General features: G+C 37.2%; 1 long non-coding RNA gene across 4 annotated transcripts in view; it reads right to left on the minus strand.

Annotated features, from left to right (window-relative positions):
* The window catches only part of LOC126511993 (uncharacterized), a 1,200,080-nt gene that overhangs the window by 1,125,629 nt on the left and 52,405 nt on the right, over positions 1 to 22,046 (minus strand). The gene's annotated exons all lie outside the window — the stretch shown is intronic.

The following is a 22,046-nucleotide window of genomic DNA, read 5'->3' on the forward strand; positions in this document are numbered from 1 at the left end:
ATGGCGGACAATGAGGGCTGCTGAGAAGCCAAGGACAATGCCACTGGGTTTTGATCCTACTTCATGTTCTGGCTTTGTGGGAGCCTAGCCAGTTTGGATGTCCACCTTCCTAGACCAAGATGGAGCAGGGAGGAATTTGGACTTTCCACAGGGCAGGGAACCCTGACTGCCCCTCAGACTGGAGAGGGAGGGGGAGAGGAGTGGGGGAGAGGGGGAGAGGAGAGGGAGGAGGGGGGAAAAGGGAGACGGGGAGGGAAATGGAAAAAAAATTACATGTAGGATCATGTAATTATCTTTGTTATTAAGATTTATAATTGTTATGAATTGGTAAATAAATTCTTATCATTTTACATTTCAGAAGCTTTTAAAATTTACCTTTTAATATCCAGTCAATAACAGCTACAAAATCTCAAAAGTGGTAGCTATTAGATGATGGCTCTTTTACTAAGCCAATCTTCAAGAACTGCTATCCTGATAAAAGAAACCAGCCATGTTGTTAAATTGCTGCCTGGCTTAGTGCTCTGTGAAGAAGAACATGGCTATGAGCAGCAAAGGGCCATTATGTCTTAAGTGCATACAGAGGTCATCTAAACTTGCCTTAATCTTTTCTCCATTTTCCACAGTCTGTTTAACAATCACTACCGTTGACATTCATACTTCCTTCCTCCTTTGTTATAGCTTGGTTTGTCCTGACCTATTTAGTTTAGACCAAACGTACTATCCTGCCACCAATGAGAGTTCTGGGTTACCTATCTAGAGACCAAACAACTCTGAGACAATTTGTTAAGTGATTTGAGAAAAATAATACAAAGGAATAAGACATTTTTTGGCTAGCAGAACAATCTAAAAATGTTAAGAAGTCACATTAATGAGCTCAAGAAATCTGTCAAGTTCGAAAAATGTATCAAATCTATTGCAATTAGTTTATAAGACTTATATTTGGACATCATAGCCTTTTATAATATCCTACAAGCTGTAGAGCATGTTAATTGCAGTTCATATAGCAACAGGTAAGTTAAAAACTGCTGACATATCAATACTTTTTAATATAGAGTGAAATTTTCTATATTTCAAATGAGGATATACTTGAATATAGAATGGCCCAAATGGTAAAACCACCAGATGCAGGAAAAAATATGAGTTTCTGTTAGTGGAGGATATTTGAAATAAGTGTAGATATAAGAAATATAGCTTTTTATGAAGACGATCGGACACATTTAAGTATTTTTTCAATGTTTCAAAACATAACATATGCTGTATTTCTGAAAACTGTGTTTTTATTAAGCTCGTACAAGAGTATCTGAGGCCATGTACCAGAATGGTTGAAAGTACCCACTACAAAGAGGAAAGTTTCACATAAAAGCCATAACTCTGTAAGGTTTGCTTGTCTGTGACCTAAGATGACCTAAGGGTCTTCTTATACTCCCAAATTTAAATTAAACTTTTTGTTTCTGAAATTGAGACTGTAAAGTCCTCCTTTCTAATGCACTTACTTAAGAAAATTTGACCCTGCTTTTCCTATTTGAAATATAAATCTTTCAAACTCTGGGCAACTCTAAACTCCAAGGATGTTTCCCCAGTAACTAATGCATGTCTCTGAAACATAGAGACAGTGTTGCTTCTCCATAGATGCTGTGAAGCTCCAGTAAGATTAAACAAGCAATTAACATGTGCATGAGTGACTTATATCAGACAACAACATTCCCATGACCTCCAGTGTTTACCACTGGTTTATCTCAGAATTTGGAAAGCACCCCTACCATTTGTTTTAGGAGCTGATTTTTGAGTTTCAGTCTTGATTATATTCTTTATATTGTTAAATTCTTGTATTGTCCTTTTTTGCCTATAAATCTATCTTATTATGTCTGGAACACATTTTGACAGATCATCCTGTACATTATAGTAGATCCTTGTCTCATACCTTGGCACAGTGAGTGCCAGTTACATGTCCCAGTTTACACTAAAATCAAATTTCTCATTTCAGTTTTCAAAATTTTGTTTACACATGGTACAACTCAATGGAAATCCACTAATTTGAAGTTTATGTATTTAAGTTGAATCATGGGAATATAACCTGTTTCTTCAGTACTTAGAGGAATGTAGTCCCAGGAAAGCTGCTTAAACACCCTGATTATCTCCTTTGTATTAATACCTAATAATGAGTCCTACCTCTTATATGATTTATATCAAGCATATCTTATAGTAGAAACACCTTAAAATAAGTTATATAGCAGAATCCCAGCATATATATGTCCAAATGATCTCTATTCAACTACACTTGCAGTAGTTGAGAACATGTAGAAAGACTCATGTGACTTGTCGGGATAGTTTTCCTGGACCTCCTGGAGGAAACTATTGAAGAACTAATTATGGACCAAGAAAAACATTGTCTTACAGAATGATGGGAGACAAATGTAAAACCACAAACACAGCTAGGGTGGAATCTTAATAACCTTTTCTGAAGCATCCTCAGTAGTGAGAGGCTTGAGTCATTCCTTTCATGTGGGTCTCCTTAGGAAGATTTTATATACTATATTAGTAAAGACAGAACTTCGTGCATGCTTGGATTCATTTAGAAGTATATGCACACGAATAAATATAGTGTACATTATAGGTGAGCAAGAGTATTTTTAAATGATTTAAAATATCTGGCAAATTTTTCTACATTTGTTGATTTTAGATATTTGTCCTCCATTTATTACTTATGTCTTCAGAATAACAGATCAACAGAAATATGAATCTAAAGACTGAGTAGTGGTCAAGAGAGTGCTTGAGCTGGTAAATGGGTTATGCATCATGATAAATCATACCCATACATTTAAGTTCACAATGCTAATCATGTCTATTTTCCATATGAGGAAGCAGGTACTGGAAAGACAACCTGTCTTTCAAAGACCATATGTTTATGCAGTGTTAGAATCCACATGACTGCTAACCAGGCACATTGCTTTGGGGAAAATCAAAGGCCTTCCCTACTATATCTAGGCTGAGCAAGGTATCCATCGAAAGATAATAGGATTCCAAAAAGCCAGTAAAAGCAGCAGGGATAAATCCTGGTGCCACTGCCAGTGACCCCACAGTCTACCCCAGACATACAACTGTTACCCACATTCAGAGGGACTAGTTAGGTCCTATGCTGATTCCTTCCCTGTCCTGCTGGAATTGGTTAGCTCCTATTAGCTCAGGTAAAATATTTCAGTGAGTGTACCCATCATGGTCTTGACCTCTTTGTTCATATTCTCACTCCTCACACTCTTCAACTGGACTTTGGGAACTCAGTCCAGTGCTCCAATGCAGGTCTCTGCCTCTGTTTCTATCAGTTGCCAGATGAAGAAGGTCCTGTGGTGATATTTAAGGTATTCATCAGTCTGACTACAGGGCAAGGCCAGTTCAGGCACCCTCTCCTCTATTGCTTAAGATCTTAGCTGGGGTCGTCCTTGTGGATTCCTGGGAATTTCTCTAGTGCCAGGTTTCTTTCTAGCCCCATAATGACTCCCTCAATCAAAATATTTTTTTTCTTTTTCTCATCTTTGCCCTTCCTCCCTCTCAATTATCCTGTTCCCTCAAGCTCACCTTCCCCTTCTCCCATTGTCTTCCCCCTACTTCTCCCACCTCAAAGTCCCCAGTTTTGTAGGCAATCTTGTCTATTTCCGCTTTCCAGGTGGATCTATGTATATTTTTCTTAGGGTTCACCTTGTTACTTAGGCTTTCTAGGATCAATATCCTTTGCTTTACAACTGGTGTCCGTTGGTGAGTGAATACATACCATATTCATCTTTCTGGGTCTTGGTTACCTCACTCAGGATGTTTTTTTTTTTCCTAGGTCCATTCATTTGCATGCAAATTTCAAGATGACATTGTTTTTTTTTTTTTTTTTTTTTATACTGCTGAGTAATACTTTATTGTGTAAATGTTCCACATTTCCTTTATCTATTCTTCGGTTTGCTCATAGACTGTTTTCATATTCTTGTTTGAGTTGATTTAAAAAAAATCTTTATAGTTCTCTGCCATCCTCGTTATGCATGAAATGTGCCTACATGGAATATACCATGACTTTGGAGACAGTAATGCCTTAGCTTCAGGCTCTCATAGATAAAAAGCAGATAGCTATATTGAGAGACAGAATAAAATGGAGGGTGAAAAAATACTTTTATTTGAGTTTTTTTTCTTTTTTTGATTTGACAGACTAAATATTTTATGACCTCTTATGGAATAATCTTTTTGTAGACTCTAAAGAAGTCACTCTGATTGGTTTAATTAAAAGCTGAACTGTCAATAGCTATGCAGGATTTCCAGAAATAGCAGATGCTATGAAGAAGAAGGGCAAAGTCACAAGAAGAATCCACGAGAAGCAGAGAAAGCAGGAAGAACAGTACATAGATGAGGCAAATGAATCTTGGGGCAGCACATAAATAAATGTTAACTTAAGTTATAAGAGATAGCCAAACACAAGCCTAACTTACCAGCCAGATTTTCATAATTAATAAGTCAAGACATCTGCTGAGCAACCTATGTTACTGGTTTCTATAATGTGTTTTGAGTTATCTCCTTTTTTAACAAAACACAATCTCATTTTAAAATTCTATTTTTGGTATAATATAAATAGTATATGTTATACCACTGTAACATTTCCTGAAATGTTTGATTTATTTAAAATATATATGGCTCATTAAATGATTCTCAGTGTATCTTAGGATATGCAGGTCTTGGAATGAAGTACTTTATAAGGAGAGTTAGAGAACTAAATTTATCCATTAGATACATGCTTGTGTGCATTTGGTGCTTATTCACAAGTAGAACTAATTTTCTATTAATAATGCTTTTTGTTCTTAATAAAACTTTTCCCTTAGAATTTTGGACAAGGTTGCTCACAAAATTACCATGCTCCGAAGGCTTGGTGAAAGACTATATGTGGAAACAATGTATACAACCACAGTATCACAATTTTCAAAGGAAATGTTTCCGCCTTCTTCTAACATTCCTCAACAGTACACGTTCTAGAGGAATTCCTCAGACTTGAAAAGAATTTACCTTCTGAGTATTAGTGAACTACTTAAGTAACAGTGCCATGAATAAATAGATCATAAATATACACATATTAAGTTCTTGGTCTCTTTTGTTAAACAGGCTCAGTATTCTAAAGTTAAATGAATTTGCTTGAAATTCAACTTCAATGTTTTTCTGCACTCATTTTCACATGTGAAAATTTTCACATTTTCTCTGTGAAGAAATTCCTACTCGTCCAGAAGAGGAGTAATTGATTATCGGCTCTTCCTATATACTTGCCTTGCTCTATCTACACATGGTCTTCTTCTAGGTATTGTAAACAAAATGGTCAGCCGAGCTTCTTTTGAGATGCATGGGCATTACCTTTCATACTTTGAGTATATCTAATATGTTATGCATTAGATATACTGCACATATATTAAATACACACACACACACGTCTCCTCTTAGTCCTTCCTCAGCATGTTGATTGGCTCAGAGTATTATTTAAGAACTATATCTTGGGTGAATGAAGGCAGAAAAGCTCCAAAATGGAAATCAAAACTAGAGAGGAACATTCCCAGATGGCAGGATGGAGAAGGAGGAGCTGCCTTAATGTTAAGCTACAGAAGGGTTGAAAAATAAAGGAGAACACGAGAAACCAGGAAGGTTTGATTGTTATGCGTGTGTGCCTCAGGGTTTTTCCCCCCTCAATTTTAATTTTAATTTTTTAGCTCCAGCTGGCAGAGCCCATGCCTCCCTTACCAGCTGCCTGCCTGAGATGCTGGCTAGCTGCCAACAGCTGTGCCTGTGGAAACAGGGCTCCCCCAGTACCCAAAGCGGGCTACTGAATATCATTTCTTTAAGCTTTCTTGAGAACATCCATTTCTTAACATTTAAACTTAAATCAGTTATCATTTGGAGCATCAACTTTGTCAAATTTGAAATAGATTGGTTCTCAAAAGAAATGTTTATTTTACCCTCAACTTTATTTTAATGTTCTCATTTATATATTCTAATTACAATTCAGAAATTTGTTAATGATTTCCCACAGTACAAAGGTGTTTCAAGACCAAAATATCATAACAAAAATAGATATCACATTTGAGTGGCTCCTTGTGGTAGCTTATTTCAAATTGCTTTATCTTTATTTTGGGAGAGTTGGGGGCTCATTTGAATTCATGCTTCTTTCAATATTGACCACAAATTGTCACCTGATAGTATCAGTTCAATGACCTATACAAAATAAATTAGCAATCTCTATCTACTTTCTGCTGGATATGTGTCCAAATCACAGTTGGACATCTTGTTAGCTGCCTCAGTTAAGATTTCAGTGAGAGAATAAACCATCCTAGACTAATACCCCGGGAGACTGTACTTCTGTGTACTAGAGACTCATTAACACATGTTTTGCATAGAGACTGACCGCAGCATACTTGTTCTAACAGGCTTTCCTACTCTGAGACATGGTAAATGTCTATTGCAAATCCTATTGACATTTAATTTTAAAATTATCTTCTGTATTTGTTTGCAATTTACTCATGATGTATGCATAATTCCAATCTGTTGAAATATTGATTCTGACTTATGATTTAGTAAACTAAGGAACGCTTGAGTTGAATATTAAACTTGAGAAGTGATTCATAATATATTACATTTATATTGCCCTTTAGAGTTTCACAAAGTACCTCCTTGAATACTATCTGTGAGTATATTTGGGAAAGAATTATGTTTAATTCATGTTTATATCATTAGCATGTAATCAGTGCTAGCACATGGCAGCAACATAATACAGTTTTTTTCCTCATAATAGTGTTTTTAATGAACTTATTTAAGTCTCATTTCTCAGGAAATGAAAACCATGATTGTTTTAAAATCTGCCCACTGAATCTTTGACCCTTCCCATATTAGTGTTTTATTGCTGTTGTAGCATAGTATTCTAAAGTTATTAGCTTAAAGTAACATAAATTTTCTGCTTTGCAGGTCTAAAGGTCAGAAATGCAAAATGGATCAAATTCTATGTAGAAGTCTAATATACTCATGACAGCAATTGAAAAATAGTTGACTTGTTCTTGTAGTTTCTCGGGGCTATCTTGTCTCAGTGCTCTGGGATCTACTTAGGTTCTCCCTTTGTTTTCTCTCTGAAGTAAACTCTCATGGTCTTTCTTTGGAAGTCTTTGGGTTTACATGAGCCCATAAGTATCATCCTAGATGAGCTTACAATCTCAAAATCCTTCAGTATTTATTAAAAAGCCATGTAAGGCAACTTTCATACATTTCTTACATCCGAAGGAGGAATTGAATTGTTTATCATGTACTCCAAAGATTGAGTTCACTCTAATAATGTGATTGCTGACTGGCTTTAGAGACTTATGTCAAGTGTAGAAAGGGAAAGAAAAACAGGAAATGCTTTTCTATCCCAGTTTACCTGAGTCAGAATGTTTCTTACATAGCCTTTGCTTTCTTGTTCTTTGATACTTTAAGCTAGAACACGAGTAATGCAATTCTGTTGAATACACCATTCTGCAGTCAGTACCAGGATCATGTATAGACAGGCCACACAGAGAAATGGCAGAAAATAAGCAGGTATGCATCTTTCCATTTTATTGGTAAAATCAGAGATTAGACCATGACAAGTAACAAGACTAAAACTTTCATAAGACCAATATAAGTTAAATTTGAGTGCATTGGTATTGTTTAAGAAGACCTGGACCATATCTCTGGTCCAGGGTATGGGTCTATGCATCTGCTCCCATCCAGCCTTTAATAGTTACTTGCTATGTAACTTAAAACATAATCCTGAATATGTCTGTATTTTAGTCTTCTCCGGTATAGGATCAGTATGATAAAGTGTAGTTGTTAGGAATTATATGAAGACTAACTGCTATAATGGACAAAGAAAACCAAGGTCTTATATTATTATTATCAGGATCAAAAGATATTATTTAGCTTTTGAGTTACAAATTCACTACTGCAGCCTGAACTATGTCCTTTGCAAATATTCCTCGGTATTACTTGAGGATTCAGCTGTATTATTTGAGCATGTCCTAAACGACTGAATTATAGCATCTCTGTGTATGTGTGTGTGTGTGTGTGTGTGTGTGTGTGTGTGTGTACATGTGTATGCATGTGTTCCCTAATAAGTAGTTCTGTTTTCAGGCATATGGAGGTCAGAGGTCAATCTCCACTGTCATTCCCTGATGCCATCTACATTGTTTTGAGACAGGGTGTCTCAGGGGATTGTCACCTAAGCTAGTCCATCTGATCAATGTGCCCTATGTACTTGCCTATTTCTACCTCCGAACTGACAGGATTTGCACTAGAAGTAGCACCATTATTCTAAGTTTCTCCTCTTTCTTCTCGTATACAATGCATTCCAACCATAACCTCCTTTCACTCTATTCCTCCGAGTTTCTCCAGAGCCTCCTGTTCTTCTACTCACCTCAGTTCCAACTACATCCCCCTCTTCTAGATACACTGCTCTTCCATTCCCTTAAAAAAAAGATATCAACTGAACACAACATAAAAACATCCAATAAGATTAGGCTCAAAACCTCATATCAAGGCTGTATTAGGCAACCCTGTAGCAGAAAAAGGGTCCGAGGAGCAGACAAAAGAGTCAGAGACATCTCTACTTCCTGTTTTGAGTCCACCAAAAATTCCAAACTGAACCACCCTAGTGGGCGCCATCTGTTGAAATAGGAGCGGCGGCAGGGCTGCGTCCTCGGCACCCGGCCGCCCGCATGGCTAGCTTATGCCCGAAATAATTACACGGAAACTGTATTCTTTCAAACACTGCCTGGCCCGACTAGTTCCAGTTTCTTATTGGCTAGCTATTACATATTGTTCTAACCCATTTCTAATATTCTGTGTAGCCCACGAGCTGGCTTACCAGGGAGGATCTTAACCTGCGTCTCTCTGGAGCGGGAGAATCATGGCGACTCTCTCTCAGCTTCTTTTTCCCACAATTCTCTTTTGTGTACTCTGCCTACCTAATTTTCTATCCAATAAAATGGGCCAAGGCAGTTTCTTTATTAATAAGAAATCACTCCTACATCACCTAGAACCTATGAGAAGACCTAGCACAGACCCATGCATGCTCCCTGATTGCTGATTCAGGCTCTGTGAGTTCCCATCAGTGCTCCTTAGTTGATTCTATGAGCCATGTTCTTGTGGTGTCTTCCACATCCCCTGGCTACTACAATCCTTCCTTCCCCTCTTAGCTCAACCTAATGTTTGGGTATGGGTTTATGCATCTGCTCCCATCAGCAGCTGCCAAGAGGAAGCCTTACAATAGTGACTGAGATAGACACCAATATATAAGTACAACAGACTAACTTTAGGAAACATTTCATTATTTGTTTGTTTATTTACTAATTAATCTATCTATCTATCTATCTATCTATCTATCTATCTATCTATCTATCTTGTCAGTTGTGTTTGGTTTGACCCTATGTCTGAGCCATTCAGCTTCAGGTTCCTGGTCACTCAGACAATATAAAGCATGTTTTGGAAGTTGCTTAAAATGTACTTCCTGTTAACTTAGGTAATAATATATCTTTCTGGAGTCTTTGATGGAGTTGAAAAATAGTTATAATCATAGTTTTCCTCAGTTATAATAAAAGATAAAGTAGATATAAATGTTGTAACTATAATTCTTGCTTGATAACTGTTTTGTTATATGTAATTTTACTATGTTAAATTTAAAACTTTTTTATTTAAACAGAAAAGGAGAGGTATGCTGTGATTAACATTAATGAATAAAGAAACTGCTTTGGACCTGTAGAAGGGCAGAACTTAGCCAGGCAGGGAAAACTAAACTGAATGCTGGAAGAAAGGAGGCAGAGTCAGGGGGAAGCCATCTAGCCCCACTGGAGACAGATGCTAGAACTTTACCAGGTAAGTCACAGCCTTGTAGCAATACACAGATTAATGGAGATGGGCTAAATCAAGATGTGTTAGCTAAGAAGAACCTAGAGCTAATGGTCCAATTTAATTAATACAGTTTCTGTGTGATTATTTTAGGACTTAGCAGCAGGGAACTAACTAGTGGCCTCCCTATAACAATCCATGAGTCCCTCCAGCCCTCATTGCTACTTAGCCTCTCAGCTTCTGTGAATTATAGTTTGATTATTTTTCTTAAGAGCTAATATGCACTTAAAAGTGAGTGCATATGCTGTTTGTCATTCTGAGTCTGGGTTACTTTACTCAGGGTGATTTTTCTTTCTAGTTCCATTCATTTGTGTGCATATTTCATACTGTCATTATTTTCTAACAGGTGAGTAATATTCCATTGTGTAAATGTACCATGCTTATTTTTTCAGTGTTCAGTGGTGAACATTTAGGTTGTTTCCAGTTTATGGCTATTATGAATAAGAATGTTTTGAACATAGTTAAGCAAGTGTCCTTGTAGTGGGATGGATTATCTTTGGGTATATACACCAAGAGGTGGTATAGTTGGGTTTTGAGATGGATCAATTTCCAAATTTTAGAGTAATAAAAATAGATATGGATTTCCATATTGGCTGTTCAAGGATGCACTAGCTTCAGCAATGAAGGTATGTTCCACTGCTCCATATCCTTGCCAACATGATTTGTCAGAATCGTTGCTTTTGGTAGTCATCCTAACCATTTTGATAGTGGTAAAAAGAACTCAGAAATAGTTTTGATTTGCATTTTTCTAGCAGTTAAGTATATTTAACATTTAAGTATTTCTCAGCCATTTGTGATTCCTCTATTGAGAATTCTGTTTAGATCTGTACTCCATTTTTAATTGGATTGTTTTATTCATTAATGTCTGATTTCTTGAGTTTCTGTATATATTTTGGATATTAGAACACTGTCTGATGTATAGTTTGTAAATTTTTTTTTATTCAGTAGACTTTCTTTCTGTCCAATTGACAGTATCCTTTGTATTACAAAAGATTTTCACTTTCATGGGTCAGACTTATTTTTCATTTCTAGAATTCCCTCAGTTTGTATTTTCTTTTTTCTTTGTATTTCTGTCTTCTGGCCTTGAATCGTTTCCTTCAACAGCTTGTTTGTTTGTATTTTCTTGTCTCTTTGGCTCCCCTTAAGAGATTTATTCAAATCCTTCAAGTTTTGTTTGTTTTTATTCAATTTATTTAAGGGATTTATTCAAATCTTTTCTCTAAGAACTTCTATGCCCTTCAAAAATTTGTTGTTTTGGTCTTTTTCTGTGCTTCAGCTGTGTTGGAATATTCAAAGCTTGCTGTTGTAGGATAGCTGTGCTCTGTTGATGAAACAATGCCCTTCTTGTTGCTGATTCTTTCCTACATTGGCAACTAAACTTCTGGGTTTAGGGTGACTATAGGTATAGGTACTGATTTTTGGGTTTGTCTTTGTTCCTTGGTTTCTGTTTCTTCTCTGGTCTTATGGCCTGTGTTGCCTCTGATTGGGCAAGGTGTCTCTATCCAAGATGAAACTGGACTTGCGGTGCCTTACATGGTCTCTTGTCAAGCATGGAGTCTCTGTCTGAGCTGGAGGATGGAGTTTTGGTGGCCAGTGTGGCTTCTTGTTCATCAGTGTCTCCATCTTATTTGTGAGCTAGGATATTGTGACATAGAAGGGAGGGAGATTGTTATTGGAAAAAATGTCAGAGTGTGGCATCAGGAGATTGTAGGAAATCTTATTGCAGGCAGCCCACCAGTCTTTCTGGAAGGTTTGGCCTATGTTTAGGTAAGGGGTGTCTAATGGACTTATGGGCTGAGACACAGCAACAAAGGAAGGAGGATCACTGAAAGTGGAAAACTCAAAGTGGAAAAGTTGCTTGGGTGGGTGGCCTACCTGGTCTTCTAGAAGGCTTGGCCTGTGTTTGGGTAGGGAGTGCCTACCTTATGGATTCTAGGGAGAGTGGGAAATGTTTGCAAGCTTGTAGCTTGTTTTGTCTTCTGGCAGCCATGGATGTGTTTGGTCATGGGGTGCCTACCCTAGTGAACTGAGAGACTGGGAAGATACAGTATTCCAAGCATTTATTCTGGTCACTGGACAGCAACCTAACAACTTAAGTGGTTAGGATTGTATAGCCAGCACTGCACCCATTAAGCAATCTCCCAGACACCTTTCATGTACCCAGAATGTCACCCAGAAATTTTGGGGGGAAAGCACAGAAATACCCCAAATTCATTGTAGCATTGCTTGGTATGGGATTTATGAATCTAATGTTCAACAGGAATCCCTAACAGGTTCTAGAATGTTTTACTAACATCCACACTTTTTTTCAGAATGATGAAGAGGATATCACTTAGAGATAATGCACATGCCAGCAAATCAATTCTTTGTCCTAATTTCTTTCTTCCCATGATCAGTGAATCTTTAAACACTTACTGCTTCATTTGCCTCCTCCCTGTGGCAGTTAAGGTAATTGTCTCTATCAGAAGCAAAGCATAACAGAAACTGAAGGCAGTGAAGAATTTGAGGACTTCTAGATCGCTCATGCCCTTTTTACTGTAACCTTATTATATATCTGAAACCAGTTTTATTTCTTGTGGCTTACTCTATTAGTGTGTGCTCTTTCGAAGATCAACTGTTACAACATTTTTATTATTGTTTAATAACATAATTCTTTATTAGTTCTCTAGGAATTTTAGGTCATACAGTCCAATCCTCTCCACCCTTCTATATTCACCCCTCACCACCATAATTTCCTTCCCCCAAAAGAAAACCACAAAGTAATTAAAAACAAAACAGAACAAGCAAACAAACAACAAACAACAAACATCAGCAGCAGCAGCAACAACAACAAAAACCGTTGGGAGCAGTGAGACTCCAGATCCTGAATTTCTTGTAATCCCCTGATCTGAGTGCCTACAGCTGCTCTGAGCACAAGACCTTCAGGAGTTCCTGATGGCAGGAGAGTGGTTTCTGGTGGGTTTGGCTGGGGCGTGGCTATCTCTATATAATCTGCCCCTGAACACAATAAAGGGGGCATTCTTGGGGAATTCAAGGATGACCCGTGTGGCTGTCTCTCTGTCTGTGTGTGTCTGTGTATTTTAGCCTCCAGCCCCCTTGCCTGAAGCTCACGAACTGGGTGCCAGCGCAGAGAGCACAGACACGGGGGCATGGTGTGCGGCAAAAAACACCTTTCTTCCACTACTGCCCGGATTCACAGAGACCCTGTAGCTCTCATTCCAAAGGAACAGTCCCTTCACATGCTCCAGCAGGACGTAGATGCACCAACCCAAGAGCCAGAATGTGGGTTTGCATGGTAGCTGATCTGATCAGTCGGGAAGTGCTGAGACGAACCCCCCACCCCTCAGGAAAGGTATGGTTCAGTCTTTCAGGGCCAGCTCTCCCACACTCATAGTGGCAGGTGAGGCCATCCCTCCTGAGTATAGGGACTAGCTAGCTCTCCAACGAGTGGTTGGACCAGCTCTCCGCCTGCAGTGTCCAGTGAGGGCCAGGACCAGCAATCCCAAGGCCAGTGAAGGGTAGGCTGGCTCAGCACAGCCCTCGCATTTCAATAAGTATTTTTTTTTTCCTGTGAACCTCTGCTGTAACACAAGCAGTGATGATCCATACGAGCCCTAATTGCAGCAGAATCATGGACCCAGAAATGGCTCTTGGCAGGAGCTTGTGCCTGGATGCCAGCATGGCCCTGGTGGCAGCAAAGACCACCCAGATCAATGTAGCCCTGGCAGCAGCATGGCCCCTGGTTACCAGCATTGTCTCAGGTGGCTTACCAGAACCCTGGTATCAACATGACCTTCAATGATACCAGGAGCCACAGACATCAACACAGGTCCTGGCTGAAGTAGAGTCATGGACCCCAGTAGCCCTGACTCACCCAGATTACAGAACAGGGCACTCAGATCAGTATGGCTCCACTGGTGGCTCACCTTTAAGTACCAACATATCCACATGTTGCAGTCTAGACATTGAACACCAATGTGGCTTCTATTGATGGGCCACAGACATCAACACTGACACCAGCTGTGGTAAAACCGCAACTAGTTGGGGTCCTTGGCGGTAGTCCAGCTCAGATGTTGCCATAGCCATAAGTGGCAGCACAGGCCACTCAGGTTGATATGATCCTTTTTTTTTTCTTGATTCTTTAATAGAGAGCGCCAATATTATGATTACAGCTAATTATAAAGACTACTGAATTCTTGCATTGGCATTGTTTTTTCTTATCTACCACCTTATGTGATTCATAGCAATAGCTATTGCTAGTAGCACATTCAATGTTCAAACCTGACTTCATTGTCTTCTCAGCCATTCATGACACATTCATGTCCCCATGGATTTTATCAAAAGTTAAGAGAAGTTTAATATACTTTTTGTGATTTAACACGTCATTAGAATTCCTCCAAAAAGTTCTAAAGTTAAAGAGAGGGGAAAAAATCAGTTTATATTAAGATTCCTACATCCGTTTATTTTTTCATTTCTATTTATAGTTATATCACCTCTGACCTCACAGGTATCTACACTATACATAGTCACATCCCCACATGCTAATGACTAGCGTTGTTCATAGCATAAATAAAACATTATTATTTGAGTTGGGTATTTTTCTTCAGAAACATTTCTTCCTGTGTTGATGAATGGCTGACATTTCTGTGCTGATTAGTGATTTGGTCAATGAATCATTCCTTCTGTCACTAAACATGTCAGAGAGAATTTTTAAATCTGATTTTTCTCCACATATTCTTATTTGTCCTCACATTTGAAGTAGAAACTTTACCATAATGGAAAATCCACATTGATCGGATATGAAAATATTCTTGAAACCTTCAGCTATTGAGAGTTTAAGAGTTAAAAATGGTTTATTGGTTTTGGCATTACTAAGGCACATAAAACAACATGTGATAAATTTTATAGTTTAGGAAAATTTTATAATCCAAGAGGAGGACAGTAATTTTTGTTTGCTTTTTTGTTTTGTTTTGTTGTTTATTTGACAGACATAGTGCCTCACTCTGTGGGTCTGGATCGAGAACTGTATGAGAAGCTGGCATTAAATTCAGAGATTTGCTAACTATATCACAGATGCATGTGTAAGACTTGAGCAAGAACCAGATAGACAATTGCCTGGTATGGATGACATAGGTGGCCACAAAATGCCATCCTTAGGAGAGGTGCTATTAACAATTTGTGGCTAGCAGGAGAGTCAGCTTTATTTAAGAATGTAGTCAGTAAGAGGCTACATATCTTACTTAGAAATTTATTGTCATGAAGAGACTCCATGACCACAGCAACTCTTATAAAGAAAAACATTTATTTGGAGTGATCAAACAGCTTAGAGGTTTAGTCCATTATCTTTATTTCAGGAAGCATGATATCGTGTAGGCAGATATGGGTACTAAAAAGGTAGCAAGAGTTCTACATCCTGATACACAGGCAGAGGGAAGAGACTGAGACACATAAGCCTTGCTTGAGCATCTGATACCTCAAGGCACTCCACCAGTGATAGTCTTCCACCAACAATGTCATATGTACTTACTCCAAGAGCTTCCATTGCTGCCAGTCCCTTTGAGTATATGGGGATATTTTACATTCAAACTTTCATGCTACACATGCTCCAATTAATGGTGAATATGAAGGGTTAAAACAAACAATTTTCTGATATTGATTTCTATAAGTGGCTATACAAGTTTTCACTCCATCCAACAATTCTCCTTGCCCCAAATACTCACCAGCATGAACTGTCACTTGTGTTATCAATCTTAGTCATCCTGACAGGTGTAGACAGAATCTCAAAGTAGTTTTGATTTGCATTTCTCTGGTGGCTAAGGATGTTCAGCATTTCTTTAAGTGTCTCTCAGCCGTTTGCAATTCTTTTATTGAGAATTCTTGTTTTGATATGGGTCACATTTTTAATTGGATTCTTTGGTCCATTAATGTCTAATTTCTTGAGTTCTTATATATTTTGGATATTAGACCACTATTGGATGTGTACTTGATAAGCTTTTTTGCCATCTTGTAGGCTCCCTCTTTGTCCAATTGATGGTATCATTTGTGTTACAGAAAAACTTTAATTTCATGAGGTCAGATTTATTAATGATTTGTCTTAGTAGGTGCACTAAATGTGTTCTGTTCAGAATGCTGTCTCCTGTGCCATTGCATTCAAGGCTGTTCTACACTTTACTTTTTCTATTCTTTTTGGTGGGTCTGTTTTTATGTTGAAGTCTTTGATCCACTTGTTCTTGAGTTTTGCTCATGGTGATAAATATGGATCTATTTGCATTTTTTACATGCAAACATCCAGTTAGACGAGCATCATTTGTTGAAGAATATTTTTCGTTTCCTTTGATTTTCTGGATTTTTTTTAAATAAAAACTCAGTTGTCCATGAGTGTTTGAATTTATGTCTGTGTTTTCATTTGATTCCATAGATCATCACATATGTTTTTATGATCATATTCTGTGATTAAAGTGACTATAACTCTATAGTACAGCTTCAAATGAGAAATGATAATACCTCAGCACGTTCTTTTATTATTAAGGGTTGTTTAAGTTATCCTAATTTTCTATTTTTCCATATGAAATTGAAAATTTCCCTTTAGGGAATTTTGATGGGGATTGCATTGAATCTGTGGGTTGGCTTTGGTAAAGTGGTCATCTTTTACTATGCTAATCCCACCCATCTCTGAGCATGGGAGGTCTTTCCATCATCTGATATGTTTTTCTGTTTCTTTCTCCAAGGTATTAAAGTTTTTGTCATATTTGTCTTTCATTTGCTTGTGTAGAATTACTACAACATATTTTATGTTATAAGAGGCTATTGTGAAGAATGTTCTTTCCCTGATTTCTCCCTCAGTCCATTTGCCATTTGTATTTAAGAGGGCTACTGAATTTTTAATTTCACTTTTTTAGCCATCCATTTTGCTGAAGTTGTTTATCAGTTGTAGGTTTTCCCTAGTGGTGGTTTAGGGTCACTCATGTATACTGTTATATCACCTGCAAATTATACTTTATCTTTTTTCCAATTGTTAGACCCTTAATCTATTTCTATTGCATTATTGCTCTACCTAAATTTTCAAGTATTATGTTTAATAGTTATACAGAGAAATGACAGCCTTGTCTTGTTCCTTATTTTAATGGAATTGCTTTGATTTTTTTTTCTCCACTTACATTTATGTTGGCTTTAGGCTTGTTGAAAGTCACCTTTATTGTATATGTTTCTTTTTTATTTTCCTCTCTAAGATTTTTATCATGAAGAAAAATTGAATTTTGTGAAATGTTTTTTTTTTTGACATCTACGTGGATGATCATGTTTTTTGTTGGTGTTGTTTGTTTTCCATTTCAGTTTGTTTGTATAGTGAATTACATTTACTGATATTTGTATGTTGAACTATTTCTGCATCTCTGGGTTGAAACCTACTTGATAATGGTGAATAATGTTGTTGATATTTTCCTGCGTTTGGTTTGTAATTATTATATTGTATATTTTTGCATCAATATTCATAAGGGAAATGGATCTATAATTCCCTTTCTTTGCTGAGTCTTTTTTTTTGTGATTTGGGTATCAGGGTAAATATAACTTCATTAAATGAGTTTAGGCTCTGTTCTTTCTGTTTCTGATATGTGGTATATATTGAGTCTTAGCATTAAGACTTATTTGAATCGTTGCTAAAATTCTGTACTAAACCTTTCTGGCACTGGGCTTTTTTTGCTTGTTTGTTTATTTGAGAGACTCTTAATGACTACTTCTATTACACTAAGGATTATAATTCTATTTAAATTGCTTATCTGCTCTCCATTTTACTTTGGTAAGTGTTGCATATTTAGAAGATTATCCATTTATTTTAAATTTTCCAATATGGTATAGAAATGGGGTTTTAGAGTATGCCCTACTGATATGCTGGATTTCCTGGGTTTATGTTGTAAAGTTTCCCTTTTTGTTTCTGATTTTTATTAAATTGGTTATTCTATTTCTCTTTTTTAGATAGGTTGAATAAGAGTTTGTTTATCTTGTTCATTTCTCGTATAACCAACTATTCATTTTATTGATACTTTGCAGTTTTCTTTGTTTCTATTTTATTGCTTTCAGCCCTCAGTATGAGTATTTCTTGTTCTATCCTTTTGTGTGTGCTTGTTTCATTTTGTTCTAAAACCTTCATGTGAGGTGTTAAGTTGCAGTATAAGATGACTCCATGTTTTTATGTAGGTACTTAGCGCTATGAAGTTCCCTCTTAGCACCTCTTTCATTCTATTCCTAAATTTGTGCACTCTTTGTATTCATTTTCATTGAATTTTAGAAAGACTAATTTTTTTCATTATTTATGTTTCCACCCAATTTAGTTCAGTAGAACATTTTTCTGTTTTGATGCATTTGTAAGTTTTCTGTTATTTTTAGTGTTTTTGACCTTGAGCTTTAATCTGTGGTTTTCTGACAAAATGCCAGGAGGGATTTTATTTTCTTTTATATTTTGTAATTATTGAGACTTGCTTTGTGACTGAGTATGTGGTATATTTTGAGAAAGTTCTGTGATATTTTGAGAGGAAGGTACAGTCTTCTGTGTTCTGGTAGAATGTTCTGGTAAATTCATTTGGTTTGTAATGACAGTTAGCTCCAACATTTCCCTTTTTAGTGTTTATCCTGGGTAACCTGTCCATTGGTGAGAGGGAGGTATTCAAATCTCCCTCTATCAGTGTGTGAGGTGCAATAATGTGGTTAAAGCTATAGTAATGTTCCTTTTATGAAATTGGTTTGGCGCATAGATTTAAATAATTGAAATATAATTCTGGTAGGTTTCTCCTTTGGAGAATATATTATCCTTCTGCAACTTTTTGATTAATTTTGTTTTATAGTCTATTTTGTTTGCTATTAAAATGGCGACTTCAGCCTGCTTCATAGGTCCATTAGCTTGGAATATCTTTTTTTTGGCCCTTCATCCTAGTATAAATGTGATATTGAGGTGTATTTCTTTCTTTTTTTTTTTTTTTTTTTTTTTTTGGATTTTTCGAGACAGGGTTTCTCCGTAGCTTTTGGTTCTTGTCCTGGAACTAGCTCTTATAGACCATGCTGGCCTCGAACTCACAGAGATCCGCCTGCCTCTGCCTCCCGAGTGCTGGAATTAAAGGCATGTGCCATCACCGCCCTGCTGAGTTGTATTTCTTATATGCACACAGCTCACTCAAAATAGAAAGGCCGAACTGTACATGAATACAGACTTCATCGCTATGTTCTAGTTGGTCTATTTGGCTACACGAAAAGGTACCCTATAGTCTATGGAAAAGGAAGCCTGGACACCAACCCAGCCACAAAACCCTAAACCTGCAATCTCTCCTGCCTGCAAGATGTGCTGGAGCAATTGTGACACAGAACTTGTGAGTGTGGCCAACCGATGTTTGCTTTAACTTGAGGCCCATGCCACAAAAGGAAGATCATATCCTATACTGCCTGGATGGCCAGGATCTTCAGACTGGAAAATTGAAAAAGTAAAATCAAACTTACTTGATGGAAAAAAAAAATCAATGAAATTATTCTTAATGATATTCTGCTGTGCTCATAGACCAGGGCCTTGTCCAGTTGTCATCAGAGAGGCTTCCCATGGCAATAGATGGGAGCTGATGAAGAATACCACAGTCAGCCCTCATGCAGAGAGAGGGGGTCTAAATTAAAGGTTTCCAAAAGCTTTCCGAGATCTAGGAGCCCCACCAGAAAGGGAGACTAAAGCTTACAGGAATCAGAGGGGATGGAAGACAGGAGAAAATGGTCCACTAAGCAGAGCCAAATCCTAGAAGTAGGAGTGGGTTTTTCTCTGACTTTTTTGCTTGCTTTTGGGATTTTTTTTCTTGTTAGGCTTCCATGTTCAAACTCAATGTGAGGACTTTTTCCTTGACTTATTATCTTGTTCAGCTTTGCTTTTTGGAGTCCTGCTTTTTTTTTCTGAACGTGAAAGAGAAAAGGAATGAATCTGGGGAAAATGGGAGGGGTGTGTTTGTGTGTGTGTGTGTGTGTGTGTGTTGGTCGAAGTAGAGAGAGGGCAAATTGGAATTTATGGTATGAGAAACTTATTTTTAATAAAAACAAAAACATATAAAGTTGCATTTATGAATTTATGAATGTCTCAAACCAATAAATAAAAGATAATGAGATAGCAAGCTAGTATCTGGGCATATAAACCAACACCTGTAATCTCAGTTACTGAGAATACAGAGTCAGGGAAGTCATAATTTTTATGCTACCCCTAAATCACATAGAAAATTCTAAGTCAGTATGATCTAGATGTGGTCATAAGGGCACAGATGTCATAGAGAGTAGAAGAGTCCCAAGAAATGACGTAAAAGGATTGTGTTAGGGATTCGGGAGTAAAATACTTTAAAAAGATCGAGGTTCAGTTTTAATGATGTGTAAATTAGATTTTAAGTTATAAAATATTTTTAAAGATGGAGAATTAATTCAGTTATTAAATAACAAGGTAAAATCTAAGAAGGAATACAGCCGTGAAGAGCGTGTGTGAAGCGCTGTGCATATAGCACAGTTCTTAGAGTTCTTGTCTAGGATCATGAAGCCCTAGGCTCCATCAGAACTGCACAAACAGGGCATGCTGGTGCAAAGAGATCCACTGAGATATACGTGGTTCAAACAATGTTGTACATTGATTTTGAAATATTACTAACTTATTTATCCTTCAATTTACAGAATTGTTCTGGTTTATTTATCAAACCGTCAATAGGAGTTGATCTGCTGTGAACTCTTGTTCATTTAGCTTTGTAAAATGGAGAAAAAAAATAAAGCCTAATAGAGAACAATTGTCATAGAAAAAAAAAAAAACAGCCACCAAGATAAATAGAACAAGTTCATTTAAAGGTTGTATTTTATCACAAACTTTTGAAGGAGACATTAATTTTAGGAGAGTATATGAAATAATTCCAAAAAAGATATCTGGGCTTTTTATTCTACTTTTAATTGGGTTGCTATTGTAGGACTTTCCTATGTGTAACAGTCATGTAATGTTCAGGTACCAGCCTTTCATCCATCTCTTCATCATACTGCAACTTTCAACATATTTTCTGTTCCATCCTCTCTGATGACCCTGAGAAACATATGAACTCAAATTATCTGTGATTCCCCACATGAGACCTGCAGAAATTCAAGAGTTAAAAACAAATGCCATCACGAGTAGAGAGGATAGGAAAGGGACTGCAATGGTATACACAATCTGATAGTGGAAAAGAGGAAATGATAAAAAGGGAAGCTATCTAGGGAAGAGGGAGGGAGATAAATGCAGGAGATAAATGCAGGAGAAGGATGGAGGTAGGAAAAAGGACAATAAGGATGTCTGAAAATCCACAAGGAATCATACTATTGGGTATTTACCCATTGAAGAAAAAAAAGAACACATAATTTCATAAAAGTATACATATAGAATTTCACTGAACTTTTCTCATCTGGGCTGATGGTATATAGGAAGAGCCAAAGACCCCCAGACATCAGTAGCCATCTTTTGAGTTTTTGACCAGGACTATCCTAAGATCCCCAAAGCACAGCCTGTTTATGTTTTACTTTGTGTTGCTGATTACTGCCCATCGGTAAACTGTAACTACCTATTTCTGAAGACTTAATACACTTCAGAAACATGGTCCAGGGACCTTGAGTTGGGACTTGTCTGATTGCCCTTACGAGGACTGCATATCATGCTTTGAAAAGGCACCATGCAAGCTTTCAAAGGGAGAGAGAGTCAAGTACCAAGCTTAGCCTATAATGATGCCTATGGACCATGTGAACAATCAATAACTGAATGGGTGCAGTAGGGGCACACATATACTTGGCAACAACCAACAGCTATCTACTGTGTCTTGAGACCTGCTCAACAAGATGAAAACCATGACTAATACTGGAAACCTATCTGACTACTCAGTGCTAGTGATGTAATAGTTACTGAAGGATAATCTACAACCACTGATTTATTAAACCAGCACAATTCCTAAAATGAATCTATGCACATGTGTCCTTATAAACAGAGATAAGTGTAGTCATTACCCCTTATTAAGGAAATGTCTATTGTAACACACAGATGCTACAGAAAAACACAACCAAACCAAATGTGTGTGTATATATATATATGTGTGTGTGTGTGTGTGTATATATATATA

This window comes from Alexandromys fortis, unplaced genomic scaffold, assembly GCF_014885135.2.
Source record: "Alexandromys fortis isolate MF-2015 unplaced genomic scaffold, M_Fortis_MF-2015_v1.1 scaffold_113, whole genome shotgun sequence".
Taxonomy (NCBI): domain Eukaryota; kingdom Metazoa; phylum Chordata; class Mammalia; order Rodentia; family Cricetidae; genus Alexandromys; species Alexandromys fortis.